Source organism: Dromiciops gliroides, chromosome 6 (genome assembly GCF_019393635.1).
Source record: "Dromiciops gliroides isolate mDroGli1 chromosome 6, mDroGli1.pri, whole genome shotgun sequence".
NCBI classification, from domain to species: Eukaryota; Metazoa; Chordata; class Mammalia; order Microbiotheria; family Microbiotheriidae; genus Dromiciops; species Dromiciops gliroides.
Genome location: NC_057866.1, coordinates 163,772,546 through 163,788,187, shown reverse-complemented (window position 1 = coordinate 163,788,187; position 15,642 = coordinate 163,772,546). Strand labels below are relative to the sequence as shown.

General features: G+C 37.0%; 1 protein-coding gene across 1 annotated transcript in view; it reads left to right on the top strand.

Moving 5' to 3' along the window:
* The window catches only part of IQCM (IQ motif containing M), a 377,986-nt gene extending 364,559 nt beyond the window's left edge, over positions 1 to 13,427 (top strand). The window contains exon 9 of the mRNA XM_043972282.1: positions 13,337 to 13,427. The gene's annotated coding sequence lies outside the window, so the exon portion shown is untranslated. The remainder of the gene's footprint in view (positions 1 to 13,336) is intronic.
* Positions 13,428 to 15,642: the final 2,215 nt, after the last annotated feature.

Below are 15,642 nucleotides of genomic sequence, written 5' to 3'. Positions count from 1 at the left end.
CAGAAGAGACATGCAAAATAATTTACAGGAAAGAAAAGTCAAGGAAGAAGACAGAAATAAAATATTGACCTTATCTGTCTATAGGAATCCATAAAATATAGGTAACAGGCAAGGTGACCTTGAGATGCTAAAGTTAAAAAAGAAAATTAGGTCTCTTTACCAGAGATAAACCCCCTGCCAACACATATACATCAAACTGACTCTGGGAATATTCATATCATTCATCCCAAGTATCCTCTTTTTGCATGTATGTAGGTTCAGAAATGTACATGTCAGATTTCTACATCTGCCAGGGCCAGGGTGGCCAGTCCTCAAAGTGCTGACTCCCTATTTGGGGAGTGATGTCAGGGTGCAACATATTCAATTCTTGGCAATTGTCTAGAGTTGGAATGTACCTACCTCTATCTTCTGCTTTTTCAATCACTTTCCTGAATCAAGTTCACTGAAGACAAAACCAAAAGGCATGAAATTGCTTGCAGATCTACACCCAATCATGACTCCCAAATGCCACTACCATCATTGGCAAAAGGATCAATACATTAATTTCTTTTACATGGTTACTCAAACCAAACACTGATTCTCTGTTCTCCGTACATATTGACTGCTCTATATTTGACAAACAGAGTCATCTTCAGGTTGGTGTACTATTGTCATCTCTTCGAAGTCTTTCCGGATCTTTGTGGATTGAGACTCATGATGAGAATATGGGTATGGAAGAAAGACTTCATTCAAAAGGAACATAATAGATTAAAAAGTTGGGGATAGAGAATACAATATATTCAAAAGTGTGGCATGTAGACTGATTTCTAGTAGATATAGTTTGTGTTCTTTTAGTTATCTAATATGGAGAACAGTAAGGAAGGGAAGACTTAGAACACAGAAGAAGAGGATCTTGGTGAATACAAATGCCTTCACTGCAATTTTCAAAGGCTGGTAGGAATTCAAAGAGCTCCAAATATTCTTGGAACCTCTCACTAAGGCTTCAGTGAACCTTCCTCCATTTGCAATTATGTTTCTGTTTTCTCAGCATCTTCCTGGTATCTGTGTTGGACACATCTAAGAATAATAAATAATTTATAAGACATAATAATGACCTGATATGTTTCTGACAGATTTTTAAAAATTCTTTTTCAATAACTCATTTAATAAACTCTTGAGTTCTATTCTGTGGAACATTTCACACAACAATGCTTTGTTTTAAGGGTTGTTCATCAATGAGTTGCAAAGCACTCATTATGCATTCGAGCCTGCTTTTTGCCCATCTCTCTTTTGCTTCCTTTCCCCACCCCTTCATCATTTAAGTGCCATTTTCCCAGAAATAATCTGATTCTCACGTGCACGGACACACACACGGACACACACACACACACACACACACACACACACACACACACACACACACACACACACTGAACTCTTTGTGACCAGAAAGGAAAATGATACCATAGGGCAATGATTTTTAAACTTTTTTAAACTGTATTTTCCAATGCCTGAATTCATTTCTCCTTCAAAACCCATGAAAGTTGCAGCTAGATTTGCAAGCTGGAACAAAATCAAAGATATTCAGAGTAAGAAGGTAACATTTAGGGGAGAGATTTATGAAGAAAGAGATAACAAAAATCGTCACATCCTCTCTACCCCCAATCAATGGATAAAAATGAAAAAGAACACTCCCCTCTCCCAAATGCAGAAAAACAATCAATAATAGGAAGAGGAGAATTTAAGGAATCTGCCACAGGATAATTCTTACAGAAAAACAAAAACATGATGATGAGCTCCATAGCCCTTTACTCCCCATGCCTCAGCCCCTGGCAGACTTTTTTTCTCCCATACTTCCCTGCCACAATAAATCAGGGTCACTTTTCACACTTGTGCATGCTGAAATTTTAGCCATTGACTTTCAGAGTTAGCTGCCTGGCAGAATCACAGGGAGAACCCTGATCCAGAGTTGGTTGAAGTCAGTGAATCAGAAGAAATTCAAGAAGAAGGAAAGTTTGGCTTTTTTTTTTAAACTATTTTTCTTGTGTTTTTTTTTTTTTTGTGGCATGGCTAATGTAGAAATGTTTTGCATGACTTCACATGTATAATAGGTATCAATACTTAACTTCTCAATGGATGGGGTAGGGGAAAGGAAGGGAGAGAATTTGGAACTCAACATTTTAAAATGAATGTTGGGGCGGCTAGGTGGCGCAGTGGATAAAGCACCGGCCCTGGAGTCAGGAGTACCTGAGTTCAAATCCGGCCTCAGACACTTAACACTTACTAGCTGTGTGACCCTGGGCAAGTCACTTAACCCCAATTGCCTCACTAAAAAAAAAAAAATGAATGTTAAAATTTTTAAAAAGAGAGAGATTGCAAGCTTACCAACAATATAAAAATTTATGAAATGGAGAGGTTCAGAAGAAACTGGGAATATTTGCATGAATTGATTTAGTAAAGTAAGCATATCTAGGAGAACAGTTTATATGATGATAATAACATTATCTTTTAATCATAAAATATTTTATCATTTTCTAGTTACATGTAAAGACAGTTTTCAACATTTGCTTTTATAAGATTTTGAGTTCCAAACTTTTTTCCCTCTTTTCCTTCCTGCCTCCCAAAGACAGAAAGCAATCTGATATAGGAATAACATTATTTTAAAAAACTTGAAAGACTTGAATTCTGATCAACGCAAAGACAAATCATAATTTCAGAGGACTAGCGGTGAGACTCACCACCCACCTCCTGATAGAGAAGTAATGGACTTAACGTGAAGAATAAGATTCACGGCTTTGGGCATGGACAACGAGGAAACTTGCTTTGCTTGACTGTGAATACTAGTTATAAACATTTTCTTGTTTTTTTCCCCTTTTTCTTGTTCAAATAAGAGGGAGGGAAAAAACGTCTTTTCGTGGGACAAAATAATGAAACCTTTTTGCATTAAATTTCTCTTATAAAAGTCTCATTTCCAAGACATATAAGGATCTATTTCAACTTTAAAGAAGTAGTACCATTTCTCATTTGATAAATGGTCTAACAATATGAATAGAAGGTTCATAAGGGATGAATCCCAAGCTACTTGTGTTCTCTCTCTCTCTTTCTTTCCATATATATGGAGATTCATACATATGTACGTATACATATATACACACAAATATATATATATATATATATGTACATTCACATATAATGCTCTGAATCGTTGTTAGAGAAATATAAAATAAAGCACTTCTGAAATTTCACTTCATACCCATAGAGTTACAAAGATAACAAAAAATGCAAATGATAAATGTTGGAAGGCCTGTGTAAAAATGAATACACTGCTGTTGGTAGCTGTGAAAGGGTACAACCATTCAGGAAGGCAATTTGGAATTATACCCAAAAAATCACTAAACAATGTGCACTCTTTGACCCAGCTATACCACTACAAGGCCACAATAGATCAAAGAAAGAAGAAAAGGTCTTTTATGTACAAAACTATTTATAGCAGGTTTTTTTTTATGGAGGCAAAAAAATGGAAACTAACCCAACAATTTAAGAATAGATGGATAAGTTATGGGATATGAAAGTTATGGATTACAACTCTGCTGTTCCAAACAGAGAAATAGATGATCTTAAAAAGACATGTAAAGACTTACAGGAGGGGCGGCTAGGTGGCGCAGTGGATAAAGCACTGGCCTTGGATTCAGGAGTACCTGAGTTCAAATCCAGCCTCAGACACTTGACACTTACTAGCTGTGTGACCCTGGGAAAGTCACTTAACCCCCATTGCCCTGCAAAAAAAAAAAAAAGACTTACAGGAACTGATGCAGAGTGAAAAAACAGAACCAACAAAATAATTTATACTATAACACCAATATTATAAAAAGGAACTATTTTGACAACTTTTATAAACTTTCAAAGCATTAAATAAGCAGAAACAGTAGTTCAATTTATACAATAACAACACAGTTGGGGAACAAAGACTTGGAAAGCTCTAAGAACTATTTTGAATAAGGTGACCATTCATGCTTTGAAAGGAGGATTGATGAAACATGGTATACATTAATCCATTATATAGAGGTGATGAATTTAGGAGATAGAATGAGACACATTTTTATATATACATACATACATACATACATATATATATATATATATATATATATATATATATACACATACGTATATAAAATAATTGAGCTTTTTTTTGCTTGGATTTGCATATTTGTTATGTGGAAATTTATTTTGATTTGGGGATCCTACCTTTAGGCTGAGATTAGAAAGCCTTAGGCCCTCAGGGTCTCTCCCCCTCCTCCTCAGCTTCAGCTGAGTGAAAAAGCCCCCTGGGCTATACAAGACTCCAGGTCAGACAGCTGGGGGGGAAAAAAGCCCCTGGCTCTCTCTGACCTGAGCGGAGCTATATGAAAGATAGCCTGTGCTGAGGCATGAGGCTTGAGAGCACACCGCGCCGCCACCCCCCCCCCCCAACTGCAGCTCTGGCTGGCGGATTAGCTTGGTCTGTGGGGGCAAAGGAAGCCCCAAGATTTGAGTGGAGAGAAGAAAAGGTATATATAGAGCTGGGAGTTAGAGGAGAGGTGGTGACTAGTGGGGGACAGACTAAAAAAGAAGGAAGGAGACTCGAGGACGGACTAGGAGGGGGCTGACTAGAGGGGAGCGCAGACAAGGACAGAGGAAAGTTTGGTTTGGAAAAGGAGAGATGGGTCTGACAAGGTTACAGGCCTTAATACAAACCAGGGAAAGTGTAACATGCCCTGAGGCCGGAGGCTGCTAAGGCCCTTATTGTATTCAAGAAGTTCAAAGCACAGCAGGTGGGAAAGAGACCACAGGAAAGCAGTCAGGTTGTACAGTTTATTTCCCTGTATTCCTAATTTTAAATAGTATCTCATAAATAAACTCTGCTTTGATTATTTCGTTGAGGCTTCTTAATCTTTAGTCTATCAGTTTGGGAGCAGTGTGGTGGAACTTTATAAACGGCCCACATTAAATTAATGAAGTCAGATAGCCAAATAGTCAAAAGTCCCAAGATTAGTCCTCCAGTCAGATTAGCCCCCCAAATTAAGCTAGTCATCAAAAATATTTTTACATTTGAATGGCGACCACGAAGGGACTTAGACGGCCCACTTATAATTTTTCTAAACCTATAATTTTTCATATAATCATAATTTTTCATAAGTCCAGTTATTATATTTTCCAGGTTAGTTATAGTTATTAATAATTAATTTTTTTACAGTTACAAGAAATTTGTTTTTCTTTCTTTTCTTTTTTGGTGAGGAGTGGGCAAGAGGGGGAGAAAACAGGTTTCTTTTTTTTTAAGTGAGGGGTTAAATGACTTGCCCAGGGTCACACAGGTAGTAAGTGTTAAGTGTCTGAGGCCAGATTTGAACTCAGGTCCTCCTGACTCCAGGGCCATTGCTCTATCCACTGCGCCATCTAGTTGCCCCTCTTTTTTTTAAAATAGAGTACTGCAAGTATAAAATGTTCCATGTGCTTTTAGTTGACATCATTATAGTTTTAGTTTTTCAGAATTGTTTTATTTCATTGTGAGACCTCTCAACAAAGTGGGAATAATCAGTAAATCTTTGTAATTACAAAAAAAAACCCCACAACAACAAAGTACATCAGTGATTTTTAAAAATGAAATTGTTTTAAAAATAAATAAAAGAACAAATCACCAAAAAATAAATAGGATGAGGAGAGGGAATAGTTAATTATTATACTCTACAATCACAATTTAATGAAGGCAAACCTAGTACCTCAAAGAAAGTAAAAGATCTGTACAAATATTAAAATATTAAAAATAAAACAAACAAGAAATAGGGTTTTAAAACAATTCAGCCTCAGAAACAGAAATTCAGGTATCCATGTACAAATTGCTAGAGAAAAAAAAAGTTACTGGGCCAGATGGATTTACAAATCCCATCAAGCACTTAAAGAGCAGTTAGGACCTCTAAAAAATGGAGGTTAAAGACATTCTATTTATACATACACACATGTATATGTGCATATATATAAATATGTATGTGTATGTATATATAAAGAAAATAATGGGCTTTTGCCAATGCCCAAAGCACCAGATTGATTTGGACTGATTAGATTGACTGAGAGTGATTGACTTTGCTGATTAACCCACTTAAAGTGAATTCAATTGAAGCCACACCTGCGTGACTCTGAAGAGGGTATTGTTCTTAGTTCACCTCAACATGGGACCACCCTTAATTCCAGTGAACCAATGGACTTGGGTGATGCTAGCCAATTAGCTTGAAGCAGGGTGGAAGGACAGCTTCTCCTCCTGGAAACAGCGGATGTTTGGACTAGCAATTTGGTGCTGGAACAAGGTCGTGGTGGAAGACTTGGGAGAAGAACCAGGACAGGTGGAACTCTTATCTCTCCTCTCTGGTAGATAGGTTTCTTTACTTTCTGAACTCTACAGGTTCTGTCTTTACTCTTTAATAAATGCTTAATGGCCCCAAACTGGTGCTAAAACTTCTAATTTATAAGTAAACCCTAGCTAGTTTTCCCTACACTGGGGACAGGAATAAGGCAACCACACATTTAGTTTTACTCATCACACATACACACACACACATGCATATATATATATATATTATATATTATTATATATTAGTCTATATATGTATATAAAACTTTTATGAGATAAATATGATCTTGATACTCCAAACCTGGAAGTGACATTAGCAGAGAAAGAAAATTGTAGACAAACCTCATTAACTAACATTTTTTTGTGGGAACTTGAGACGTGGATCAGAGGACTAACCCAAAGAATTGGAGGCTCTTAGCAAATCTTGTAAAATAAAAAGATTTATTAGGAGAAGACAATATCAGCTCTCCAACTACCTAATAAAACAGTGTTCATTAAACCATTTGGTTCTTGTTTAACATAGAAAAAAATATCATTGGATCATGTTAGATAAATCAGAAATAAAAGCAATTGAAAATTGTAGTAGTCCACTGTTCACAAAACCCAAGAACATACATTTAAAGAAAAAGGGAGGGGAGACTCTGCCACTTACTACCTGGGTGACCTTGGGCAAATAAATCATTTAAGTTCTCTTCATGATCCCATTTGGGGTTTTCTTGTCAAAGATACTGGGGTGGTTTGCCATTTTCTTCTCCAGCTCATTTTACAAGTGAGGAAACTGAAGCAAATTGGGTTAAGTGACTTGCCTAGGATCACACAGCTAGTCACTGTGCTGGGCCAAATTTGAACTTGGGTCTTCCTAACTTCAAACTCAGTGCTTTATACACCATGCCACCTAGTTGTCCCAGACCTGTTTGTTTGTCAAATGAGAAGATTATATGAGATCAGGGCTTCTTAAATGTTTTATATTCAGGATCCATTTTTGCCCCAGAAATTTTTATGTGACCCCAGGTATATAGATATATAAAATAGGTATACAAATCAAGCATTTACTGCCAAATTTTTGTGATTCCCCACAATCAGTTATGCAACCCCATATGGGGATACCAACCCATAGTTTAAGAAGCTTTGTATTAGATGATAATTAATATCCCTTCTAGCTCTAAATATCTGCCCTTATGATTCTAAGCTTCTCCTCCTCCTCTTCATCTTACTCCTTTTTTATAACCAGAACTATTGGGGAAACTGGAAAGTAGTTTGGCAGAAATATACGTTCAGGCCACTAATTATATCATTATAGCACAATTAGCAGAAAAGACAAGATATTTGAAGGAGGAATCCCTAAACAACTGTCTTAGGGGAGAATTCTTAAGCAAACAAGGAATAGAGGAGAAGCATAAAATACAAAATAGATGAATACTACAACCTACTAGAGTTGTGATGGTGGCGTAAATGGAGACAGTATAAACAAAATGAGTGATTTTTAAAAAAATTGTTGTTAGAAACAGAAATCTGAAAAGTACAATGAACTTCAAATTTATCCAAAGACAAATTTTTTCTAATTTCAGGTTTTAGAGCAAGTTACTTGCCCTTTAAATCTAAATGTTAATCTATTTAGCAATTCTATTAAAACAAGTGAAATAGCAATGATTAAGGAAGAGAAATATCTGTTTTTAACCCAATAGTATTAACTTTTGAAGTCCTATAAGTGAAATGAATTTTATGGGACTTGTTTTGGGTGGGGATGGTGGGTAGAGATTGTGTTGGAAGTATTCAAATAACATACTTCTTTCTATCTGTATCTTTACTCATCTTTTACAAGGTACAAAAATGTCTAAGGGAAATCATAGACTGTTATATATAATTCACCTTTTTAATTGGTCTCCCTGTCTTTTCTCTCCACATTTCAGTCCATTCTATATACTGCTTCCCAAGAAATTTTCCTTATATGGAGATCTGTCCATGAAGCTCCCCTATTCAACTAACTCTAGTTACTTCTTTGTGTGGAATTCATACCAGGGAATAAAACAGAACTAGAAAGAAAGGGAGAAGATGGTTATCTCCTTTTTGGCCATGAGAAATGACATGGTATAGTGTAGTAGTTCCAAACTTTTTGTTCTCAGAACTGCTTTACACTCCTAAAAATTATTAAGGACTCCCCAAGAACTTTTGTTATATAGGTTAAATCTATGAATATTTATCATATTAGAATTTAAAATCTTAGCATTATTAGGAAAATAGCTTTGATGTTATGAACCCCCATATCATCTTAGGGATTCCTGGGGTTCCTCAGACCATGCTTTAAGAACTGTTAGTTTAGTAGACAGGATACTGGACTTGGAGTCATCAGTATCGGAATTAAAATCCTACCTCAGATTCTTATGAGTTGTGTGACCTTGGTTAAGTCACATAACTTTCCTGTGACTCAATTTCTCACTTGGGAAAGTCATATAACTTTCCTATGACTCAATTTATTCACTTTTAAGTTGATTGTATTGGATTTTATGGCCTTCTAATGACTTGTTCAGGTAAAACTCTATGATCCCATTACCTCTTAGAACTTTGAAAGCAATATATAGACTTCTCTGGGCAACTCTATAGTGACTGCTGTACTATAGAAAGAAACCTTGTGAATCTACTCAGCTGGGCCACCCTGAGAAAGATGCAAAGAAAAAAATGGGCACATTGTGTTCTTCTACGCTGGACATCTCATCTAGCTTGTTGCTTTTTTATTAGAAAGTTTACTCTTAACATCATTGCATTGTCATAGCTCAGGTCTTTTAAAACTTTTTCCACTCATGACCCCTTTTTGCCCAAGAAATCTTTATGCGACCCCGGGCATATAGGTATATAAAATAGGTATACAGAACCTCTTACCATTGCCAAATTTTTCATCATCCCCATATTCAGTTACATGACCCCATATGAGGTCACAAATGGGGTCATAACCCACAATTTAATGAGTTTTGACAAATAGCTACTAGTGATATGAGACTTTAAGGTTTGTAAAGCATTTTACATGAAAAAATATGTGAAATAAAAACTGTGGATAATATTATTCTCTTTTGGTAGATGAGGAAAATCAGGTTGAAAGAAGTTCAATGACTTTACTTAGGGCTATTCAGCGGGCAAGTGTCTAGGGTTGAATTTGAAGCCAGCTGTTCCTGACTCCAAGTCAGGCACTCTCTCCATTAATCCAAATTTCTTCTTGTTAATAGCAAATACTTATGGGCTAGAGACTGAGAGTATAAACAAGTTCCTGCCTGATGAAGCCTAAGGTCTTTGTAGTTAGGGGTGGGGGGAAGAGATTTAGAAAAGAAGAGAAGGGAGTAGGGGAGACTAAGTGCCTAGTGATTAGGACAATAGTGAAATGCTGAAAGAATTGAAAGCCAAGATAGAGTACCGTGAGGTGGAAGGTGGTAGGACTTCAATTGGACCTTAAAGAAAGGATAACATTCTAGATGGGGGAACAGTTTGAAATGGGCAGATGTGTCTGGGGCAATGGGCACCCTAGTTAGACCAAGGATCTGTGTGTGTGTGTGTGTGTGTGCGTGCGCGCACACGTGCATGAGAGAGACAGAGAGAGACAGAGACAGAGAGACAAAGACAGAGAGAAAGAGAGACAGAGACAGAGATAGAGAGAGACAAAGAGAGACAGAGAGGTAGAGAGAAAGAGACAGAGAAACAGAGACAGACAGAGACAGAGACAAAGAGGAAGAGAGAAAGAGCGAGAGCGAGAGGTAATATGGATGCATGTTGTGGTATTCATATGGCAAAAAAATGGGACTCAGAAGAGGATAAAGGGGGTTGGTACCTGCCTTTATGCAAGAACAGTATAGACATTTGTCAGGATGTATAAACAGAGGGTCCTCTATGCCCTAGACTTTATTCTGTTTGTGGTAGTGTTGTTCGGTTGTTTCAGACCCTTCATGACCTTATTTGAAGTTTCCTTGAAAAAGTTACTCAATGGTTTGCTGTTTCCTTCTCCAGCTCATTTTTATATATTGGGAAACTGAGGCAAACTGGGTTAAGTGACTTGCTCAGGGTCACTCAGCTAGTAAGTGCCTGAGGCCAGATTTGACCTCAAGAAAATGAATCTTCCTGATTCCAGTCTCAGTGCTTTATCCACTGTGCCATCTGGCTGACCCCTATTCTATTGTTATTAAGAGCTATTAGAGGTCTTTGGAGGTTTGCATACCCAAAGCAATGTTTTATAAAGTGCTATATACAGTATAGGATGAATTCATAAGGGAAGGGACTAAGTAGAGGGAAGGGAATTAAGTTAGAAAACAAATGCTGTAATCTACACAATCAACATTCAAAAATGAATTTATGAATTTTCATAAGGATTTTATGAATAATTTTCCCAGGAGAATGACAAACTTGTAACTCCAAGATAAACAAGTTTAATATTCAATCTCTAGAAGATAACTATTATTTATAAAACAATCTTAGAAGAAATTGGTAACTTTGGGGGACACACTTTCCACATTTGGGGCTGACAGTTGTAGGACCTTGGAGAGATCTTGTTAGCTTGGTGAGTTTAATCTCTATCTTTGAAAAATGAAGGTCGTTGGTCCACAATTTCTTCGGATGATTTATACCTTTCTCATCCATTCCAACATGTTTCTCCCTCCCAACTGATATTAAAGAATGATTATTAGGCTTAATCATTACTTCAGGCTTCTACTTGATTTAATACTCAGGGAGATACAAGTTTTACTGATCATTTTTTAATTTCTTGTAAACCAGAGATTACGTGCCTTTCCTTTATTCTGGAATCAATTACTTTGAAACCTTGAAGGAAGATGAATATCACGGTGTTTTCTCTCACCTTAGGCAATAGTGTTTCTGGTGTTTATTGGTTATGGCTCTTACCAGACTTTCAAATATCTGAAATGTGACTCTGAGAAGAGTAACCTTGTTCTTGATGTTATCCAATTTCCATGTCACATATTCTTGGTTTATAGATAAGCTGACTTTTCTATTAATCAAGTCCATAGAGGTAATATATTTGAGAAAAAGCCAATGCATCCTTGAGGATAGGGGGTGGGGAAGACCTAAGTTCTAATTCCAGAGTTTTCATTGTAGTTGATGATAAATAATGCAAAGCAGAAAAAAATAGTATTTTTTCACATGTGCTTTTCATTCAACAGAGGAGGCATCAGCAGTTCTGTGAGAGACAAATGTTGACAATGTTCCTCTCTTCCTCCACTCAGGTGTGGGGACAGAGGCAACTCCAGCCAAGAAATATGTCTGAGAGCCAGTCATAGATAGAACTGGTAGGACAGAAGGATATTAGCAAGGCCATGAGCAGCAATGCTAGTCCAGATGAAAGTGGTCAGTCATTTGCGATCAAAGGATCAGCTGTCTCCAAGTAAGATGTAGAGATGGGATCAGAGGAGGCATATAGTTTGGCAAAGACTAAGAAATTTAGGTTAGCAGTCCAACAGAATCTGGGTTCATAGGTGTAGGTAAAACTTGTATTTAGATCTGGTCCTTCATCTAATAAGCTGTTTAAACCTTAGTTATACTGTCTCCTGCTCAGTACCCCTCCTTTTTTTTCTACTCTGCCTTCTTTAGGGCATACTCTTCCCCTAACTTCATCCTATTATCTGGAATATTCTATTCCAGGCTAGAATCATCTAGTTTCCAAATCCTCTCTCTTTCCCCCCTCCCTGCTTTTCTCTCTCCCTCCCTTTCTCTTTCTCAACCCTTCCTCCCTTTTCCCTTTGTCTGTTAATTGAGTAGCCCAGAGCAATTCTGAAGCATAGTTTCAAGATGACTCATGTTTAAGATCATTATGTCTTCTCTTTTCCTTATATAGATAGCTTGAAGATAATCATGCCAATGTCTCCCTGAGGATACACTTAATTGTATCCTTTCTCTGCCCTTTTATAATTACACTTAAGGCATGTCCATCCTAATTTCAGTGTAAGAAGATACCCTAATATGAAGTTGTCAGCCCCAGCCCCAATGTGAAGAGGTCTATGTGCTGCCTTAATCACTCTTCTCTTATTCTTGCTTCCTTCTCCATGTTCCTTTTGATAGCTACAGTTAAATCATATGATATTCCTTTAATTGGCCAAAATGAAGGAATCTTATTTTCAGATATAGTTGAAATGAGGTCTAAAACATTTCAAAACTTCTGGAAAGGGCTCTATAATCATCCAAAAAAAAAAAAAGCATTCATCTGACCATTCACACAGGAAAAACCAAGTGGATGAAGAGTATTATTCAAATTATAACAATTACAATTGACAACCTATTTGTCTATCAGTACGTATATCTGGGTCAGATAGTACAAATGGAAAATAAAGTAAGCCTAGAATTAAACTGAGAGTGGGCTGGATTACAATCAAGAAGTCAAAAAGTTTATGAAATGACCCTGTGCTTCACCCATCTTTTTAAATACCAACATTCTACCAGTATTATTGTATGCCTGCAGGACATATAAAAGCAGTGTCAAATGAGTGAAAATAAGTATCGTGAAGAAGGTAGTGGAGATACTCAAAATGGTATGAAATCTATAAGAAATGAGAAACCTCAAAGCAAAATAGGACTAAAATATGTCATTACTGATCCATGTGAGAAGAAGAGCAGATGAGTTGGTTATGAGGTCAGAGACTAACGGTGGACAGCCAGCATGCTGTTCTAGTGTCCTTGAGATGTCAGAAGAGAGAGGGAAAGGATCCTAGCATAGTGGGTGGACCTTCTGTGGTAAATTTATGGGAAGACACAAATAAATATCACACAGGATGGGCAGATATAGACAGTCTTCATCATAAAGGGGACTTCCAAATCAATGAGATTACAGCATCATTTGATTTTCACATATTGCTCTTAGGTTTAATGGCTATTTAATTCTTCTGTAAGTATCTTAGGTTAGTCAAGGGTTTGAGAAATTGAATGTTCAAACTGGTGTAAGCTCGTATGAAAAGGATTTTGTTGTTTTTTCTATTTTACTCACAGAGCAGGATGACTGTGCTGAAGCAGCTATATCTGGAATCAGGAAGATCTGAAATTAAATTCTGCCTTAGACATTTACTGTGTAACACAGGGTAAGTCATTTAACCTCTGTCTCTATCAGTTTCCTCATTTGTAAAATAGAGATAATAATAGCACCCACCTCCCAGGGTTGTTGTGAGGATCAAATAGGATAAAATTTATAAAGTACTTTTTGAACCTTAAAGCACTATATAAATGCTAGTTGTTGTTGTTGTTACTATATTTAATTTTTTTAACCAAATGGGGCTAGATCTTTCATTACTGCCCTGCCTTGATCTTCTAAAATGAACATCAGCTGAAAATAGTTTCCAGCAGCTTTGAGGATATCTCATTTGAAAAATTACTTGCTTGACAGCTGAATTAATTTTCTTTGAAATAAATTTATTTGTTGAACAAATCAGTATAGAAGATGAAAACATCATGTTTACCAAGTTCTTCTAGTCAATATAATAATAATGATAATGATAATAATTATTATCATTATCATTTATATAGCACTTCCTATGTGCCAGGTACTATGCTAAGTGCTTTACAATTAGTATCTCATTTGATCCTCACGATGACCCTGGGAAGCATTATCACCACCATTTTATAGATGAAGAAATGGAGTAAAAAAGGGATTAAATGATTTGCCCAGGGTCACATAGCAAGTAAGTATCTACAACTGGATCTGAACTCAGGTAGTCCTGACTCCAGACTGGCATTACATCACTGCATCACCTATATCTCAAGGGCCTATGATATCTTTCCTATAGGAATTCCCAGTGTGGGAGCTTCTTACACGAGGAGATTGAAACCTATCTAAAATATATAGTCTTAGAGAGTTTTTAGAGCTGCAAAAGGGTTAAGTGATTTGCCTATGGTCAAATAGCTATTGTGAGGTGTGGAACCTGAACCCAGGTCTTCAAGTTCAATACCTTGTCTATTCTCCCATGCTGGTTCTTAATTGTTCTAGTAGATGGATTTAACATAAAATTAACATGTCAGCCCAGTGCTAAGATCATAGTAGGTACATAGTGAATATTTGCTGAATGAATGAATAAATGTCAAATCTTTGTTTCTAGCAACTCATCTGTACTTACTTGCTCCAACATGAGCATGTCAATGGCAGCATACCAAATGCCACCATACATACTGAAAACACCTTGGTGATGTCCATCAATCTCCATAGCTTTTTTTTTTTTTTTTGGTAATTTTGCATTTTACTGGTTTCACGCAAGGTGAAATAACATAGGCTGTAAGAAAGGCAATCTCCTTTGATGCCTTATGGCCACTAGAGTCTGAGAAATGGGGGATTACACCTACAGATCATAATGAAGGTAAAGACATGTGGTAGATTGGCCATCAATCTTTTTTTCAGTGAAACTAGGAGCTCCTAATGATGTTAGAGCAAGATGCTCGAAGCTGTCCATCAGCACTACCATTTGAAACATCGTGGTAATTAAGTTTTAAGGCTGTACTCCATATATCACAGGAACTGATATTAAGGTTGAAAAGGTCTCATTGAAATGAATGGCATAAGTCATCACAATGCCCCATAAGTGATGCCACCTTAAATATCATGCTGTGATTAACTCTGAAGGGAATACTTTTTAGTGGGTCAGATTGGGGGGAGTGGGGGGGACAAAGACCTACATAGATCCCTCTCAAAGAGCATTTCGAAGTAGGGCTGTATTTCCATGGGAAAAAGCAGTCTAAGAAAGGTGAATCCCAACAGTGGGACAGTGGGATAAAATGAAATTATTCTCCAAGATTCTTAGATTGGGTATCCTAAAAATAGATATATAAGTAGGCAAAGGACAAAACCAACAAGAGAGAAGCCTCAATCAAACCCTGTGAAAAGGCACCTTTTCCTTATGAGAGCTTTTTTCAGTATTGATTCCAGTCCTGGAATTCACATACAGGAATTGCCTTGACCCTTCTCCATATGATGTTATCACGCCTTCTAGAATCTCCATTTAAGGACAGGACCCAAGCCAGCCATATCTCATTCCATTCTAGCCTGGGCTCTGCTCCAAATTTTCTCCACTGTGCTCTCATGCCAGTTTCCTTTGCCCCTCCCCCTTTGCCAACTCTCTTGTATGAGTTATAGCATACTAATTAGTAATTCAAATATCTCATCCATCTCCTTATTCCACAAGCATTTATTAGGCACCTACAATATACAGGTCATGGAGTTCAATGACAACACTAAACTAGTTCCTTCCTTCCTTCAATTGATCAATAAAGACTAATTAAGCAGCTACTATGTGCCAGGTATTGTGCTATGC